Genomic DNA, 17122 nt, shown 5'->3' with positions numbered 1-17122 from the left:
GCCTTCCCCAATCAATAGAAATTGACTAGAGGCCAGACAAGATATTCAGGCACGGCTTTATTGGGGCCCCTGCTACAGCAGGGGGAGAACAAACAACAGGTTCCCTTGCTTGCTTGCTCCCTGAGGGGGGGCAAGCTTGTTCCTTACATGGGGTGAGGGTAGGGGTGTGTCCAGGGATCCATCGGGCCAGAGGGGCGGCTTAGGTGTTTTGCCCACCCCTTAGGTGGTGTTGTGTGCAGGGGGCATGCACGGTACCCTGTTTTTGCTTCAGGCTCTTCAAAAGTGGCAGTTGGGTTTTTTGGTCTCTTTGTATCTTTTGGGTCCAGAATTTTCCCCGACTGTTGCAGGTAGTTATTTTTAGTCCCACATAGCTTCTTTGTATGTTGTTGCTGGAGGAGAGGTGTTTCTAGGTGCAAGCATTGCAGCACTGCAGCAAAGGGGCCCAGGTCCCAGCCTGTCTCAAAAGTAATCAATATATCAAAGTGGCATATTTGGGGATGGCAAGTCTTGACCTGCTTCTAGGTGATATAGTTCTAGAGAAAATATCAATGATACACTAAGTCAAAATCAACATATGAAAAATATCAAGAATGTTAGGGAGGACCATTTATATAACTACTATCGTAATGCCAAAGTTTTTTTTAAAAAAATTAACATCAATATTTTCAGAACCTATACCACAAATATCAGTATTTTGTTGCAAATAATTCATTTCAGAAATAAATTTGAAGCAGTGGAAAAATCCAGTCAAATGCCCCAGTGATGAATTAAAGGATTACATTTCTAACTTTTTCCCTTGATAAGCACAATGGTATATGTTTATAATGCCTTAAACGTGTGCTATGTCAAAAATATGCTATAATTTGAGCTATATTTTTGAGCATTTAAATTTTGTTATGAAATTTAAAAACTGTTTCAAACTCTGTGGTATTTTTCAAAATTACAAATAATTAGCATCCCATGATAACTGCTTTGGAGGGAGCTCTACTTCCAGAATAGCTGTGTGAGGAGCTCTGTCGTCCTCATCTCAGCAGAATAGCCATAACAGGTGAAAATTATAAGAGACATGACCATTTAAAGTTTCTGCAAATTCTCCTAAAAACATACAGAAAATTTTTTTTTCAAAAAAGTCTAGATCACATGGCACTTGGGGTGCAGTTCTTCTCCCAGCTCTCAGTTAAGGAGGGTCGGCTGCCAGCATTTTTCAGACTACCCTACCACTGGCTATCTGGGGAAGGGTGGATTTGCAGAGGTTTAACTTCAGTCAGGTGCAGCTGATAAACTGAGGGCTCCTTTCTTCCATCCAGCCTAACTTTAGGGTGAGGGTGAGGCAGGTGGAACAGGATGAGAATAGTTTGGCCCCAATTTCCCTCTCCCCAGCTCTCTTACATTGCAGATTCCTGAAAGAGGCAGGTGGAGAAGATCAGAGGTAACCACCCCTATTGCACACCCTGTTTAAAGTGGAGCAGTCATTCCAAGGAAAGTGGGCCACTCTCCTCACCCCCAGCTCCATAGCAGAAATTCAGAGATTTTTTTTTTTTTTTTTTTTTTTAACTCAGGAAGAGAGGCAAGCTGTAAGAACAGAGAACACCAAAGCTCTTCTCAGGGGAGCTATCTTTATTTGGGACATAGTTTGGGAAAGTTCTAGCCTAAGGATGCTATTTTAAAAAACAAAAAACACAGTGGAGATTTTGATGGTAACACATTAAGATAAAGCTGGTAGTTCCATGAAAGGAGCAAAATAAATCACAAGCCAGCTAATTTACCAAAGAGAACTAAGGAAAGGGACAGCTAAGAATTAGCTGACAGCTGGCAGATAGTGGAGCCTAATGGTTGGATGTGATACCAAAAGAAGCAGGGAGCATAACAGAAAGATCAGGGAGACAGAGCTCTGCTAAAACTTTACACTGTCATTCCATGAGTACTGTGTGCATGCATGAAACTGTACTCTCTGAGGTTTGACATCTTCAGAAGCTTTATACTGTGGGGGAAATAGATTTAGCTAATGTAGTCTATCCAAGTCAAGAAATAACAAACAAGCCCCAGAGAGAGGGGTATCAGTGTCCAGAGTCAGATGCCACCGTTGCAGCTGCTCCTATGAGATTTTTGACTTGCTCTTGCCACTGGGCTCTCACTGCTAATGCCAGTCCTTCAATGATGCCATCACACCATTAAAATACCATTGCTTCCATTATAAATAATTTCTGAACCCAGTTTTCACTTACCTACATTCTAAAGGTATTACAGTTGGCCAAACATGGTTTAAATAATTATTTGTAATATTTAAAAAAGATTTATTGATATTTCCCAAGCGATCAATTACCAGTATAAAATATTAAACATTACTCCCTCCCTTAAACAACATAACAAATACTTTATAAGCACTATTGATGATGCAGCAGCTCTCTTTTCATTAAAAAAAATATATATAATTCCAGTATTTAATTACAAAAACCCTAAAATGTTGCTAGCTACCACAGAATAAAGCAAATTGATGGCAAGTTCCCTAAAAACTAATTACGAAAAAAACTTAAAAACACAACTGGAAATTTTGTATTTATAGTCAGTATCTCAATATTTGAGGTTATTTTTGAGAGTAGAAACTAGTGACTGCATATTGGAACTGTAATTTGTAGCCTTGAGAGAATTGGGAGTATTTAAAAATATCAAAGCTTTGGGAGAATCTTTCATTTGTTACCATTTTTTGAAGCTCTTTCTCCAGGCACCAATACCAAAGGATAAACACAGTTCAAATGACAGCCACTTCACAAGGCTTTTTAAAATTTGTGAAAAATATATTTCAAAAGAAAGAAAAACTCAAGTTATCCCATAAGTATATACCAGTGTGTTCTGTTGCTACTTTTGTTGTTTCCCCAAGTTAGAAGTTTAGGAAAGGAGCCCGAATTGAAGTGGGTTACTAGTTTTGGTTATAATTCAAGGAGTTTTATAATCAAAATTAAATGAGATTAGAATTTTTTTTTTTTTTTTTTGCAGTATGCGGGCCTCTCACTGTTGTGGCCTCTCCCGTTGCGGAGCACAGGCTCCGGACACGCAGGCTCAGCGGCCATGGCTCACGGGCCCAGCCGCTCCGCGGCATGTGGGATCTTCCCGGACCGGGGCACGAACCCGTGTCCCCTGCATGGGCAGGTGGACTCTTAACCACTGCGCCACCAGGGAAGCCCGAGATTAGAATTTTTAAGTGTAACCTATAAGGCTCTAAAGCAAATGTCTGTATTATTAAAATAAAAATTATAAAATGATTGCTAGTAACTACTTATGACATTCAAAATTCAAACATTTTTTCCCTTATATCTTTCCATCTTTCTAAACTGGAATGAATAAAATATTTTGAGTTTTGTCATAAATATTTCATGTACAACTTTATTATTTGATAATTTTCTTTTAATTTTTTAAATGTCATCATAAATGTCATATAGAAACAAACTTTTGATTAAATGTATTTTCTTCTAGAAATTAATGAAAGCTTCAAGACTCATATTCCCAGGATTGTAATATTGATGAAACAGAAAATTTAGTCCCACAATATTAAAAAGGGGCATCAACTTGATTAATTCATTTTATAAAACTGAAAATGTCTTCCAAGATTAAATATTACCTTTTCTGAGTTGAATTTTTATTTCAATTTCCATTGTGGATTTTTATCTATTAAATAGCCTTGACTCTCAGACTTTTTGGTTTTCTAGCCATCGTTTTATGATCTTACAAATACGTATTTATTAGTAAATTATAGTTTGGAAGTCTACAATGAGTAAAAGGGAAAACAAGTATTCTGTTTTCAACTGTAACCTACTATGTTTTTTTTTTCTTGTTTTTTTTTTTTAATATCTTTATTGGAGTATAATTGCTTTACAATGGTGTGTTGGTTCTGCTTTATAACAAAGTGAATCAGCTATACATATACATATATCCCCATATCTCTTCCCTCTTGCATCTCCCTCCCTCCCACCCTCCCTATCCCACCCCTCTAGGTGGTCACAAAGCACCGAGCTAATATCCCTGTGCTATGCGGCTGCTTCCCACTAGCTATCTATTTTATGTTTGGTAGTGTATATATGTCCATGCCACTCTCTCACTTTGTCCCAGGTTACCTTTCCCCCTCCCCGTGTCCTCAAGTCCATTCTCTAGTAGGTCTGCATCTTTATTCCCGTCTTGCCCCTAGGTTCTTCATGACCATTTTTTTTTTTCGGATTCCATATATATCTGTTAGCATATGGTATTTGTTTTTCTCTTTCTGACTTACTTCACTCTGTATGACAGTCTCTAGGTGCATCCAACTCACTACAAATAACTCAGTTTCGTTCCTTTTTATGGCTAAGTAATATTCCATTGTATATATGTGCCACATCTTCTTTATACATTCATCTGTCGATGGACACTTAGGTTGCTTCCATGTCCTGGCTATTGTAAATAGAGCTGCAATGAACATTTTGGTACTGACTCTTTTTGAATTATGGTTTTCTCAGGGTATATGCTCAGTAGTGGGATTGCTGGGTCATATGGGAGTTCTATTTTTAGTTTTTTAAGGAATCTCCATACTGTTCTCCATAGTGGCTGTCTCAGTTTACATTCCCACCAACAGTACAAGAGGGTTCCCTTTTCTCCACACCCTCTCCAGTATTTACTGTTTGTAGATTTTTTGATGATGGCCATTCTGACCAGTGTGAGATGATATCTCATTGTAGTTTTGATTTGCATTTCTCTAATGATTAATAATGTTGAGCATTCTTTCATGTGTCTGTTGGCAATCTGTATATCTTCTTTGGAGAAATGTCTTTTTAGGTCTTTCTGCCCATTTTTGGATTGGGTTGTTTGTTTTTTTGATATTGAGCTACATGAGCTGCTTGTAAATTTTGGAGAGTAAATCTTTGTCAGTTCCTTCATTAGCAAATATTTTCTCCCATTCTGAGGGTTGTCTTTTAGTCTTGTTTATGGTTTCCTTTGCTGTGCAAAAGCTTTGCAATTTCATTAGGTCCCATTTGTTTATTTTTGTTTTTATTTCCATTTCTCTAGGAGGTGGGTCAAAAAGGATCTTGCTGTGATTTATGTCATAGAGTGTTCTGCCTATGTTTTCCTCCAGGAGTTTGATGGTGTCTGGCCTTACATTGAGGTTTTTAATCCATTTTGAGTTTATTTTTGTGTATGGTGTTAGGGAGTGTTCTAATTTCATTCTTTTACATGTAGCTGTCCAGTTTTCCCAGCACCACTTATTGAAGAGGCTGTCTTTTCTCCACTGTATATTCTTGCCTCCTTTATCAAAGATAAGGTGGCCATATGTGCGTGGGTTTATCTCTAAGGTGGCCATATGTGTGTGGGTTTATCTCTGGGCTTTCTATCCTGTTCCATTGATCTATATTTCTGTTTCTGTGCCAGTGCCATACTGTCTTGATTACTGTAGCTTTGTAGTATAGTCTGAAGTCAGGGGACCTGATTCCTGCAGCTCCGTTTTTCTTTCTCAAGATTGCTTTGGCTATTCAGGGTCTTTTGTGTTTCCATACAAATTGTGAAAATTTTTGTTCTAGTTCTGTGAAAAATGCCAGTGGTAGTTTGATAGGGATTGCATTGAATCTGTAGATTGCTTTGGGTAGTAGAGTCATTTTCACAATGTTGATTCTTCCAATCCAAGAACATGGTGTATCTCTCCATCTGTTTGTATCATCTTTAATTTCTTTCATCAGTGTCTTATAATTTTCTGCATACAGGTCTTTTGTCTCCTTAGGTAGGTTTATTCCTAGATATTTTATTCTTTTTGTTGCAATGGTAAATGGGAGTGTTTTCTTAATTTCACTTTCAGATTTTTCCTCGTTAGTGTATAGGAATGCAAGCCCTATTATGTTTTTATAGCAAACAGCTAGTAGATTACAGTTTAAACTAGTCCTAACTGTCGATGAAAGATGTGTTCCATTCCTTGTAATATTGGCTTTGTTTGGTGTCAAAAGTACTAAGACAACAAATTTTCAAGGCTTAATGTACCAGAAAGACAGAACTACCTTTGAAGTGGTTTTCAGAAGCCAAAAAGAACACCTGCAGAACCTTGTACTATGTTCTTGGCTTGCACACCAAACACTGAGTAAAAGCTTTGATTTCTGCTGTTTCGTTCCTCCTACAATAACAGCCCTTGCCACTATTAATATAAAAAGACTTACAAAGTGAATCTATTAAAACTATATAGTCTCGCACCAGAAGTAACTTTTAAAAAGTTATAGTAGATTCTCTTTCTCATGGTTATTTCATAGGACTAGACTATATACCTTTGTTGTTTAAAGTAACAAGCTTCAAAGTACTTTATATTTTGGAAAGGACAGCGTATAATAGGTGCCCACCATGTGTAACAATGTGATCAAAATGAATTAAGATGATAAAGTGTTAGAAAAACATGATAGTATTTCATTTCTCACTTTCTTCTAGTTTTATTGAGATATAATTGACATAACGTTGTACAAGTTTAAGGTGCACAACAGAAGGGTTTGATATATGTATATATTGCTCAATGATAGCCACAATTAGTTGCATTAACATCCATCGCCTCACGTAGTTACAAATTTTTTATCCTGTGATGAGAATTTTAAGGTCTACTCTCTCAGCAAATTTCAAATATACAACACAGTATTGTAAACTAGAACTTATAACTGGAAGTTTTTACCTCTTGAAAACTTTCACCCAATTCCCCCACCTTCTACCTCTGGTAACCACAAATCTGATCTCTGTTTCTGTGATTTTGAGTTTTTTAGATTCCACATATAAGTGATATTATACAATGTTTGTCTTTCTCTCTATGACTTATTTCACTTAGCATAATGCCCTCAAAGTCCTATTGTAAATAACGCTGCCGTGAACGTGGGGGTGCACATATTTATTTGGATAGTGATTTTCTTTGCTTGGGTATATATCTAGAAGTAGAATTGCTGGATCATATGCTAGATCCATTTTTGGAAGAGACTTGTGTTTAAATAAATATTGATAAAGAAAATGTCATAAGTCAAGAGAAATTAGTGGGAACCGTGGGAACTAGAGAATGCAGGTGCAATCCAAACTGTGAACAGTTTTCAGTATCAGCCCATTGTTCACTCATGGCAATGTGGGCCCAGTGTTGACAGATTTTTCTTCTTTATTTTTCTCTTAAGAGAAACTGGCTTTGTGGAATTTTGTGTTGATTTACCAGTTCTTCAACCGTTAAATGATGGATCACTTTTTAACAATTTTTTAATGGTATGACACAAAACCACATGAGGGCCAAGTTGCTACCATGGATTAGCAATTTGTAATCTCTGGGTTATACACTTTAGACAGATAAAGCTGCTCTTTTGTTTATTTTTGTATTGAAGTATAGCCAATCTACAATATTGTGCTAGTTTCAGGTGTACAGAAAAGTGATTCGGTTTTATATCTATATCTATCTATCTATATAGATATAGATATATAGATAGATTCTTTTTTAAATTAATTTTTATTGGGGTATAGTTGCATTACAACATGTCAGTTTCTTGCTGTACAGCAAAGTGAATCAGTCATATGTATAGATATATCTACATTTTTATTTTATTTTATATTTTTAAATTTTTATTGGAGTATAGTTGCTTTATAATGTTTTGTTAGTTTCTATTGTACAGCAAATTGAGTCACCTATATGTATACATATATCCCCTCTTTTTTGGATTTCCTTCCCATTTAGTCACCACAGAGCACTGATTAGAGCTCCCTGTGCTCTACAGTAGGTTCTCATTAGTTATGTTTTATACATAGCAGTGTATATATGTCAATCCCAGTCTCCCAGTTCATCCTACCCCCCCACCCCCTTGGTGTCCATATGTTTGTTTTCTATGTCTGCGTATCTATTTCTGCTTTGCGCATGAGTTCGGCTGTATCATTTTTCTAGATTCCACATATAAGCGATATTATATGATATTTGTTTTTCTCTTTCTGACTTACTTCACTCTGTATGACAATCTCTAGGTTAATATATTCTTTTTTTTTTAATTTGTTTCCATTATAGATTGTTACAAGATATCGAACATAGTTCCCTGTGCTATATGGCAAATCCTTGTTGTCTATCCATTTTATGATTTTATGTATGGTAGTGTGTATCTGTCAATCCCATACTCCTAATTTATTTCTCTCCCACACCTCCTCCCCTTTGGTAACCATGAGTTTGTTGTCCATGTCTGTGAGTTTGTCTCTGTTTTGTAAGTAAGTTCATTTGTACAACTTTCTAGATTCCACATATAAGTGATATCATAAGGTATTTGTCTTTCTCTTTTTGACTTACTTCACTTAGTATGATAATCTCTAGGCCCATCCATGTTGCTGCAAAAGACATTATTTCATCCTTTCTTATGGCCAAGTAATATTCCATTGTGTGTGTGCATATATATATATATATATTTATATATATATATTTAAAGTTACTGTCTATTTATATATATATAAAGTTACTATCTAACATCCTTTTGTTTCAACTTGAAGTCCTTCAACTTGAAGGACTTCCTTTAGCATTTCTCATAGGGCAAATCTAGTTATAATGGACTCCCTCAGCTTTTGTTTATCAGGGAAAGTCTTAATTTTTCCTTCATTTTTGAGAGTTTCTTCTGGATACAGTATTTTCAGTTGACAGATTTTTTTCCCCAACATGATATATGTATATATCATCCTACTGCATTTCTGCTGAGAAATTGCTTATAATCTTATAGAAAATAGCTTTTATGTGATGAGTCACTTTTCTGTTGCTGCTTTCAAGATTCTGTATTTGATTTTGACTGTTTGATTATAATATTTCTTGGTGCCTAACTCTGGTTTATCCTTCTATAGTTAATATGGCTTTTGTATTTGTGTATTGAATTATTTCCTCAAATTTGGGACTTTTGGGCCATTATTTTGTCAAATATGCTCTCTACTCCTCTCTCTCTTTCCTTTTTTGGATTCCCATGCTATGTATATTGTTCCATCTAATAGTGTCCCATAAGTCCCTTGGGCTCTTTTCACTTTTCTTTATTATTTTTTTCTATTTGCTCCTCTGACTTGATGATTTCGAATGATCAGTCTCCAAATCCACTAATTTTCTCTTCTGTCTGATCAAGTCTGTTATTTAATACCTCTAATAAATTTTTAATTCATTTATTGTATCTTTTACTCCAGAATTTATCTTTTTTTATCATTTCCCTCTCTTTCTGATATTCTCCTTTTGTTCTTAAATCGTTGTACTAATTTTGTTTACTTGTCTGTCTCCTTTTTTGTTTTGGTCATTGAGTAAATTTAAGACAATGTTTTCAAGTCTTTGTCTAGCCTGAATTTCTTTAGGGTTAGTTTCTGGAGATTTATTGTTACTTTGAATGTTTCTGTTTTTTATGTACCTTGTGATTTTTGTTGAGATTTGGGAACTTGAAAAACTAGCCATTTCTCCCAGTTTTAATGGAATGGCTTTATGTAGAGGAACACCTTCACAGTCCCTGCCCATAATCTCATACCCCAAGTTTTCTGTGGAACTGCAGACTCCCTGTAGCTCCAACAATACCTTCCATTGCTTTCAGTAGCCTCCAGTCTGATATCCAAAATATGCCACCACTCTCATCAGTGTTCTTAGTCAAGCAAGCAAGCAAGAAATCCCTCAATCAACCCCTTAGACAGGACAGAATGTTATAAGAAAGCTCCATCCTTTTCCTTCTGTCCCAAGGTAGAAGTTGAGATTTGAGCTGTTTGCTCCTAACCACACAGAGCTCTGTAGCATGAAGGAGGTTGGGAAAGGGTTCCAAAATGCCACAAACTTCTTGCCAGTTTGAGTTCAGCTTCTTCTTTGTTGGGTGTTCACTTGTTTGGTGCAGCTTCTTAACTGTTTTCTAGAGTTCTCAGAAAACCATTTTGGTCTGTAAATTGTTGTTTATTCAGTGTCATCTTGCTGAACTTGAGGTCTGTAATGTTTTTGTTTAAACATATTTAAAATATGATTTTACATTTGTTCTTATGTAGTTCAGATTTTTGTCTTAAATAGAACCTTTAAAAGATTCTTTCAGCCTGTTTGTTGCTATCATTTAGAAATGCAAAATTTTATTTTAATTTTTCCTATAATCTTGCTAAACTTATTAATTGTAATAATTTATCTACAGATTTTTTGAGGGAGTATTTCTATCTACAGACTCATAACATCTGTAAGCATTAAGATTTTTCTCTCTTTTTTTATTCCTTATGCATTATTTCTTTTACTTTTTATACTATACTGACTGTGACCACTTTTAAATTTTTGAGGAGAAATAGTTATATGATACATCCTTGAATGATTTATCATCTCAAAGATAAAACTTTCAACATCTTACCATAAATTATGATGCTTGCTCTAGGCTTTTTATATTTAACACTAATTATAAGAAGGAAATCCTACCATGTTTCCTTTTTTTTTTTTGGTTTAGCATGAAGGATGTTACATTTTATAAAATACCTTATATGTATCTATTAGGAATGTGTTTCTTCTTTATCCTATTACTGTATAGCAAATTACTTTCATTTCTTGAATATACACAACTTGGTTTTGGTGTATTATACCTTTAATTTTTTAACAGACTTTTTACACTTAAAAATAGCTTATTGGGCTTCCCTGGTGGCGCGGTGGTTGAGAGTCCGCCTGCCGATACAGGGCACACGGGTTCGTGCCCCGGCCCGGGAAGATCCCACATGCCCCGGAGCGGCTAGGCCCGTGAGCCTTGGGTGCTGGGCCTGCGCGTCCGGATCCTGTGCTCCGCAACGGGAGAGGCCACAGCAGTGAGAGGCCCACATACCGCAAAAAAAAAAAAAAAAAAAAAAAAGCTTATTATTTTCCTTTCTTACAATGTTAATGTCAGGATTTTGTGTCAAGATTATGCTTGACCTCATAAAACAAGTAATTTTTCACTCATTTTTTATTTTTTTGTGTTTTTTAGTAATTTTACATAAGATAGTGTTATTTCATCAATAGAAGTTCAGTGCTACTGCTAAATTCATCACAGCAAAGAATATTTGGTGGGGGGATTTTTAAAATTTATTTGTTTTTATTTTTGGCTGTGTTGGGTCTTCATTGCTGCACACGGGCTTTCTCTAGTTGCGGCGAGCGGGGGCTACTCTTTGTTGTGGTGCGTGGGCTTTTTGTTGCAGTGGCTTCTGTTGTTGCAGAGCACGGGCTCTAGGTGCATGGGCTCCAGTAGTTGTGGCACATGGGCTCAGTAGTTGTGGCTTGTGGGCTTAGTTGCTCTGCAGCATGTAGGATCTTCCCGGGCCAGGGATCGAACCTGTGACCCCTGCATTGGCAGGCAGATTCTTAACCACTGCGCCACCAGGGAAGCCCGGTGAGGGGGATTTTTAACGTAGATTTAATTCTTTTAGTAGTTAAATTTTTAATCACATATTCTATTTCCAAATACATTCCATTCACTATTTCTTTTAAAATATAGTGATGTAAAGCTTCCTTATTCATCTTCTTTTTTTGTTTAGTATTTGTGATTCTCTCTTTCCTCTTAATTCTTTTAAGTTTTTATTTTGAAATCATTGTAGATTCACATATATTGGTAAGAAATAATACAGAGGGATCCTGCATATCCTTCACCCAGTTTACCCTAATTAATGGTAACATCTTGCAACTGGGATAATATTTTAAAAATAGATCATTGTGTTTTTATCGTCTGCATTTGTGTACACATTTTTGCCATTAACTCAAGGTCTTTACCTGTTTTGGAATTGGGGAGGAAGAAGTGGACAGAGGTAGAGAAGCCAGTAGCATTGTTAAGCTAGGAATGAAATAAAAAGAAGTAGTTACTGACTTGACACTAACATCATAAATAGAACTTCCAAGCAAGACATAATCTTGAAAGTTTTTACCTAAAAAAATGGATTTACAGTTGACTGTTGAACACATGGGTTTGAACTGTGTGAGTCCACTTATATGTGGATATTTTTCAATAGTAAATACTACAGTACTACAAGGTCCTGGTTGGTTGAATCCTATGATACACAGATATGAAGGGCCAACCATAAGTAATATGCAGATTAAGCTTTGCATTTTTCAAGGGTCAACTGTACTAAAATTACTAATTATTATTAATATATTAGAATCAAATTTAATGACCTAACAAATATTTAATAAGAAAATTTCTCAAAATACAGAAAGTGGGAGGGAGCTGTTATGCCCTTTCTGGCCCAAGAAATTGTGGGGAAAAAGGAACAGAATTAGGGAAGACAGATTGATAAGTATATGCTTTCCACTCTCTTGCTTTTAGTTGAAAGAAAGTTTTAGATGAATTGAAGGGAACACAGAGAACAGGAGAGTTTTGCATCACCCTGTAACCTGGATCTACAAAGAAATAGCATTTTATTCTTAAAAGTAACATAGGATAGCTTCTTCATAGTTTGTCAAAGTAAATTTGGCAATATAGGATAATTGTGTATATGAAGGCAACTATTAAATCCTTTTCTGAAGTCACCATCAAATTCTCCTTTGGCATGAATTAGACCCCAAATTTCCCAGATACTTCCAATTGATGTTATAGAGATTCGTGGAATGAAAAGCACCAGAAGTGCCATGAGACCTGCTAAAATGAGGATTGAATTAGACTAAAAAAAGTGACTTGCTAGAACATGGGTAAGAGCTGATTAGCACATAGAACTCATGACAGCTAAGGTGAGGCCAAATCAGCCACAGATTACATTAGACCTGGATAGAGATACAAGACCACAGATTTTACAATTTAGCAGTAAACCCCTGCAGAGGGCTTGTAATTGAGATCACTTATACATTAGTGTTTACCAGTTCACAGAGCTTATCACTCCAGTGACTCCACAAGAGGCCAGGCAACATGAGGAATCTGCTGAGGTTTTCTTTCTCTTATGCTGCTAATAGGACATAAAAATCAATATTCCACACCACCTTGGAGAGGCGCAGAGAGACAGAGATACAACTCTGAGAGAATAAACAGTACTAAGGTTAACCTTTAAAAAATAAACATATTTAATGGATTAGAGTAAAATTAAGTATCTTCACTGCCCCATGAGTAGACCTTAAAGATGAGATCAGATACACATAAAGGAACTTTTTATTTGCAGTTGTGGTGTATCATGTGTATATGTTTAATCCAGGTATGCACCTATTGCCCTCTATTTTCTCTTACTGCTCCGCAGCTCATATGTCCCCAAATAGTTTCTTCGCTCACTCCCTCATGTGCTAATTGTCTTTTTTTTTTTCTGGCTGGGCCTTGTGGCATGCAGGATCTTAGTTCCCCAACCAGGGATCGAGCCTGTGCCTCCTGCAGTGGAATCGTGGAGTCCTAACCACTGGACCCCCAGGGAATTCCCTCACTAATTGTTTTTTGACTTTTATTTGTACAGTACTTCTTCTTTGATCTTTACTTATACAAAGCATCATATATTCTTCAAAATCAAGGGCCTCTCTCCTCCACAAAGACTTCACTACTGACTTCAACCCATACAATTTTTCCACTTTTCTGAAATATTGTCTGTGGTTACTGTTACTTAGTTTAACATATAATTACAAAAAGCTTCATATATTTCACAGTTCTTTTTTCTCTCCCATCTATCTCATATAAAGTACACATAATAGTGCCTGGTACTTGGTAAGAAAACAATAAATTTTAGAAAGAAGTATTTTCTTATGAAAAGTAGTGTCCAGTGTCATGTCTTAGAGATTTTCTGGGTTTTCCATAGTGTCTAGTAGTCAGACTCCACCTAATTAAATAAATATTATTGTGTTTCATATATTTTCATAAGTTAATTTCTTTACCTAGTTTCACAGAATTTTGAGGAACTGTAAAATGTATGAAATGTGTGAAGTCTTTAAAACTAGGAATTGCTGCGCAAGACGTCACAGGCTGTTAGATTTATTTACTGTCTTAACATTAGTGTCATCATTATGAACACTCAAAAGATTCATGCTATTAGATTACACAGCCATATTGTAAAATTATTCCTTTTAAAAATATTATGAAGTAAGCAAAGGAAAAAGTGATTAACAAATAATTAAAAACTTCAACCAATTAATAATTTTACTTTGTCAACTTGACACCAAAGTAGTTAATACAAGTTTTTACTGTATTGTCTGACTGATGTATAGTCAGGGTAATAAGTACTGTCTGGTTTCTTCTCTGTGTAACTGAGAAACTTACAACTGTGGTTAATTCACTGTTAACCTTGTGTGTTTCTGCACAGTTAATCATGAAGGCAGAGGAGATATGTGTGACTGAGAAGAGACAGAAAGGGAGGATAATGGAATTTATGATCCTTTAATAATGCATATTTCCCACATCATTCTTTCTCCTGTTTGCCTTATATTAGCACTGAAGAATAAAAGATATATATCATAGTTTTATAATATATACCACCTTTTAATACATATAAGCACAATAATATTAGTTTGTCATTTTATAATTTTATTTTTTACAAATGTTCTTATTTCTTTTACCCCATCTTCTAAGTCAGAGAATGTTTTTAAAGTGAAGAAAAAAAGAATATATGTCTTTTAAATTTAATCTTCAATCACCTCCCTTGTATGCAATAAAAAATTATGCAATAAAAAAGTTTATTGACATGCTTTGAGATGAATCATATTCATTTTGGTTTTATTTCTAAATAATCACACTTTTTTTTCACAGACATATTCATAAGAGTGAATAATGTGTGCTTTCTATGGAATATAAGTTTGAACTCATTTATTATGCTGAAGAATTTATTATTTAGTATCAGTTTAATTAAAAGTCAGAATGTTGATTTAGGTCACAAAGAAGGGATTTTAAATTAGATGCTGTTATAAAATGCAAGATAATTTCCTTTCAGTCAATATTTTTTATTTTTAACACTTTCTTCAGTTTCATAAGTGGTAGAGATATTGATTATACATATATTTTAATGATAAATAATTCTCTGCAAATAGAATACATATATCTATATCTGTATCTCTATCTATCTAATGTGTGTATCTATAGTTAGAAATTGCTCCCCCAAAGTGACACGCCACTATTAAGAGAAAAGATAAGACCTTAAAAATATTTTTTATAGTCGAAAAGGATATACTCTTTCATGGTATTTGTTAAACTCAATATGTCTCTTGCCATTTTAATAGAAAAATAGATTGATAATTAAAATAATCTCATTTTATGAGTTCCTTGTTTTTTTCCCTTTGGCAATGAGACCAAAATAGTTAAAATGTATTTTCTTAAAGAAGGACAATAAATATTATTTTAAGTGAATCTCAATATTTTAAATACATCCAAGACTGTTCTAGTTAAAGAGATGAGTTCATCATAGTTGTGCATGTTCATTTTCCTGTACAATAATTTCTTAAGAAATATGATTAGAATTTACCCAGCATAAATTATTTGTACTCATCTCATTACTTGCTACTTTTGGTGGCTGACAGGTCTCAATAAATCAACAGTTATGTAGCTCTAAATTTTCTAATATCTGATTGCATGTAAATGATTAATATATTCTGATTTATCTACAGTATTTAGATTAAGTATAAAATATCTTGATTAGATAGGTTTTATTAAAATAAGGCCAGAAATATTAATAAGAATGCTTAAATAAATGCATTTGGAAAGCATGCTCACTGACATATAAGAAGGATGTTTCTTAATATAAACGCAAATAGCAGAGAATTTTAAATGCCTTTTTGAAAAGCAGTATTAATAATCTGAGCTTTAATTTTTTACTTTTCACCTCTTGGGCTCATGCTTTTTATTGAGAATACAGATTTGATTTGAGAAACCAAGAATTAATGCGATTGTGAAGAATGTAGAGCTCTTTTATTGTTTTTATTTTTTAATGTAAAAATATATTTTTTTATTTTTTATTTTTTATTATGTAAAAACCAAATATCTTGGAAAAACAGGAGAGGATGAGTCCCCACATAATATTTTGCTGGTAGTATGAAGTATTACCTGACCAAATTTGAATTATGTATTAGAAGCCTTTATTTAACTCTCAAACAATTCATTTTAACTACCTGGTCAAGACTTTGCCCTAGAAGTAATGCTAGAAATAATCAGACATACAAGCTAAGGTTTGTTTTCAAGGCTGATCATCAGACTGTTATTTATGAGAATGAAAATTCTGGAGGAAACAAAATAGCAAACAATATAGAATTAAAAAAACATTCATACAATATTTAAAGGTTACTTTCCATTTACAGTTACTACAAAATATTGGCTACATTCCCTGTGTTGTACAATACATCCTTGAGCCTTACACTCAATAGTTTGTACTTCCCACTTCCCTGCCCTATATTACCCTTCCCCACCCTCCCACTGGTAACCACTAGTTTGTTCTCTCTGAGTCTGCTTCTATTTTATTATATTCACATAAATGCATATATACATATGCATATATATATACACACACACACACACACACACGCATTGATGAAAATAATTCTCAGAAAGAAATATACAAACTATTAGTAGCAGAATTAAGGTTACTTTTTAAAATTAAATTTAATGTACAAATATATTAAGTACACATTGTGAGTTCCACAGTGCTCATAAACTTATCCCATATTCTCTACTCTCTCCTCTTATAGCTCAATTTACAGATATTGAAAAAGGCTACATCAAAAATGGTCACAGTTTTAAATTCAAGTAGTAAACAATCATACTCTTAACCTACAAATTGAGGTTAAAGAAACTTTGTAAAATATGAAAATATAATAAGACTTATGTGGTGGGGCATTTTAATTTGAATATGAGATATCAACTGCGTGGATGCAGTGTTTAGAAAGAAAAATTATAGGGCTAGCCAGTCAGAAATTAATTGATGAAGAAATTCATAGAAGAATACTTACCATAAAGAATAGATGAACTGAGGTACAAATAAAAACTTTGGCCTTGATGGGGAGAAATGATTCTAACTTTGTTCTTGAAGGTGTACACTGGACCAGAGAATGGAATGTAAAGCTTCTCATCAGCACATGATGAAACACAATTGAAAAATGCTGACTTCCTGAATTGTTATGGAGAAGGTGTCAGATAAGGTAAATTCCAAAAAAAAAGATCTTGTATTTAATTATTTGTTATATATAAAGATTTCATATATCTACAATTATACATTTTATACTTTTTCAGTTTGTTTCTTATTTCCAATT

The 17122-nt window shown here is 34.5% G+C and overlaps 1 long non-coding RNA gene across 1 annotated transcript; it reads right to left on the bottom strand.

Moving 5' to 3' along the window:
* Positions 1-395: 395 nt before the first annotated feature.
* On the bottom strand, positions 396-16029 carry LOC125964112 (uncharacterized). Its single transcript, XR_007476801.1, has 3 exons — positions 15989-16029; positions 12767-12864; positions 396-454 (listed from the first exon to the last, which is right to left on the bottom strand). It is a non-coding gene; the product is annotated as an uncharacterized LOC125964112 (long non-coding RNA).
* Positions 16030-17122: the final 1093 nt, after the last annotated feature.

The sequence above is a fragment of the Orcinus orca genome, chromosome 1 (assembly GCF_937001465.1).
Source record: "Orcinus orca chromosome 1, mOrcOrc1.1, whole genome shotgun sequence".
Taxonomy (NCBI): domain Eukaryota; kingdom Metazoa; phylum Chordata; class Mammalia; order Artiodactyla; family Delphinidae; genus Orcinus; species Orcinus orca.
The sequence above is the reverse complement of the archived record's forward strand: the minus strand, read 5'-3'. Positions and strand labels throughout refer to the sequence as shown.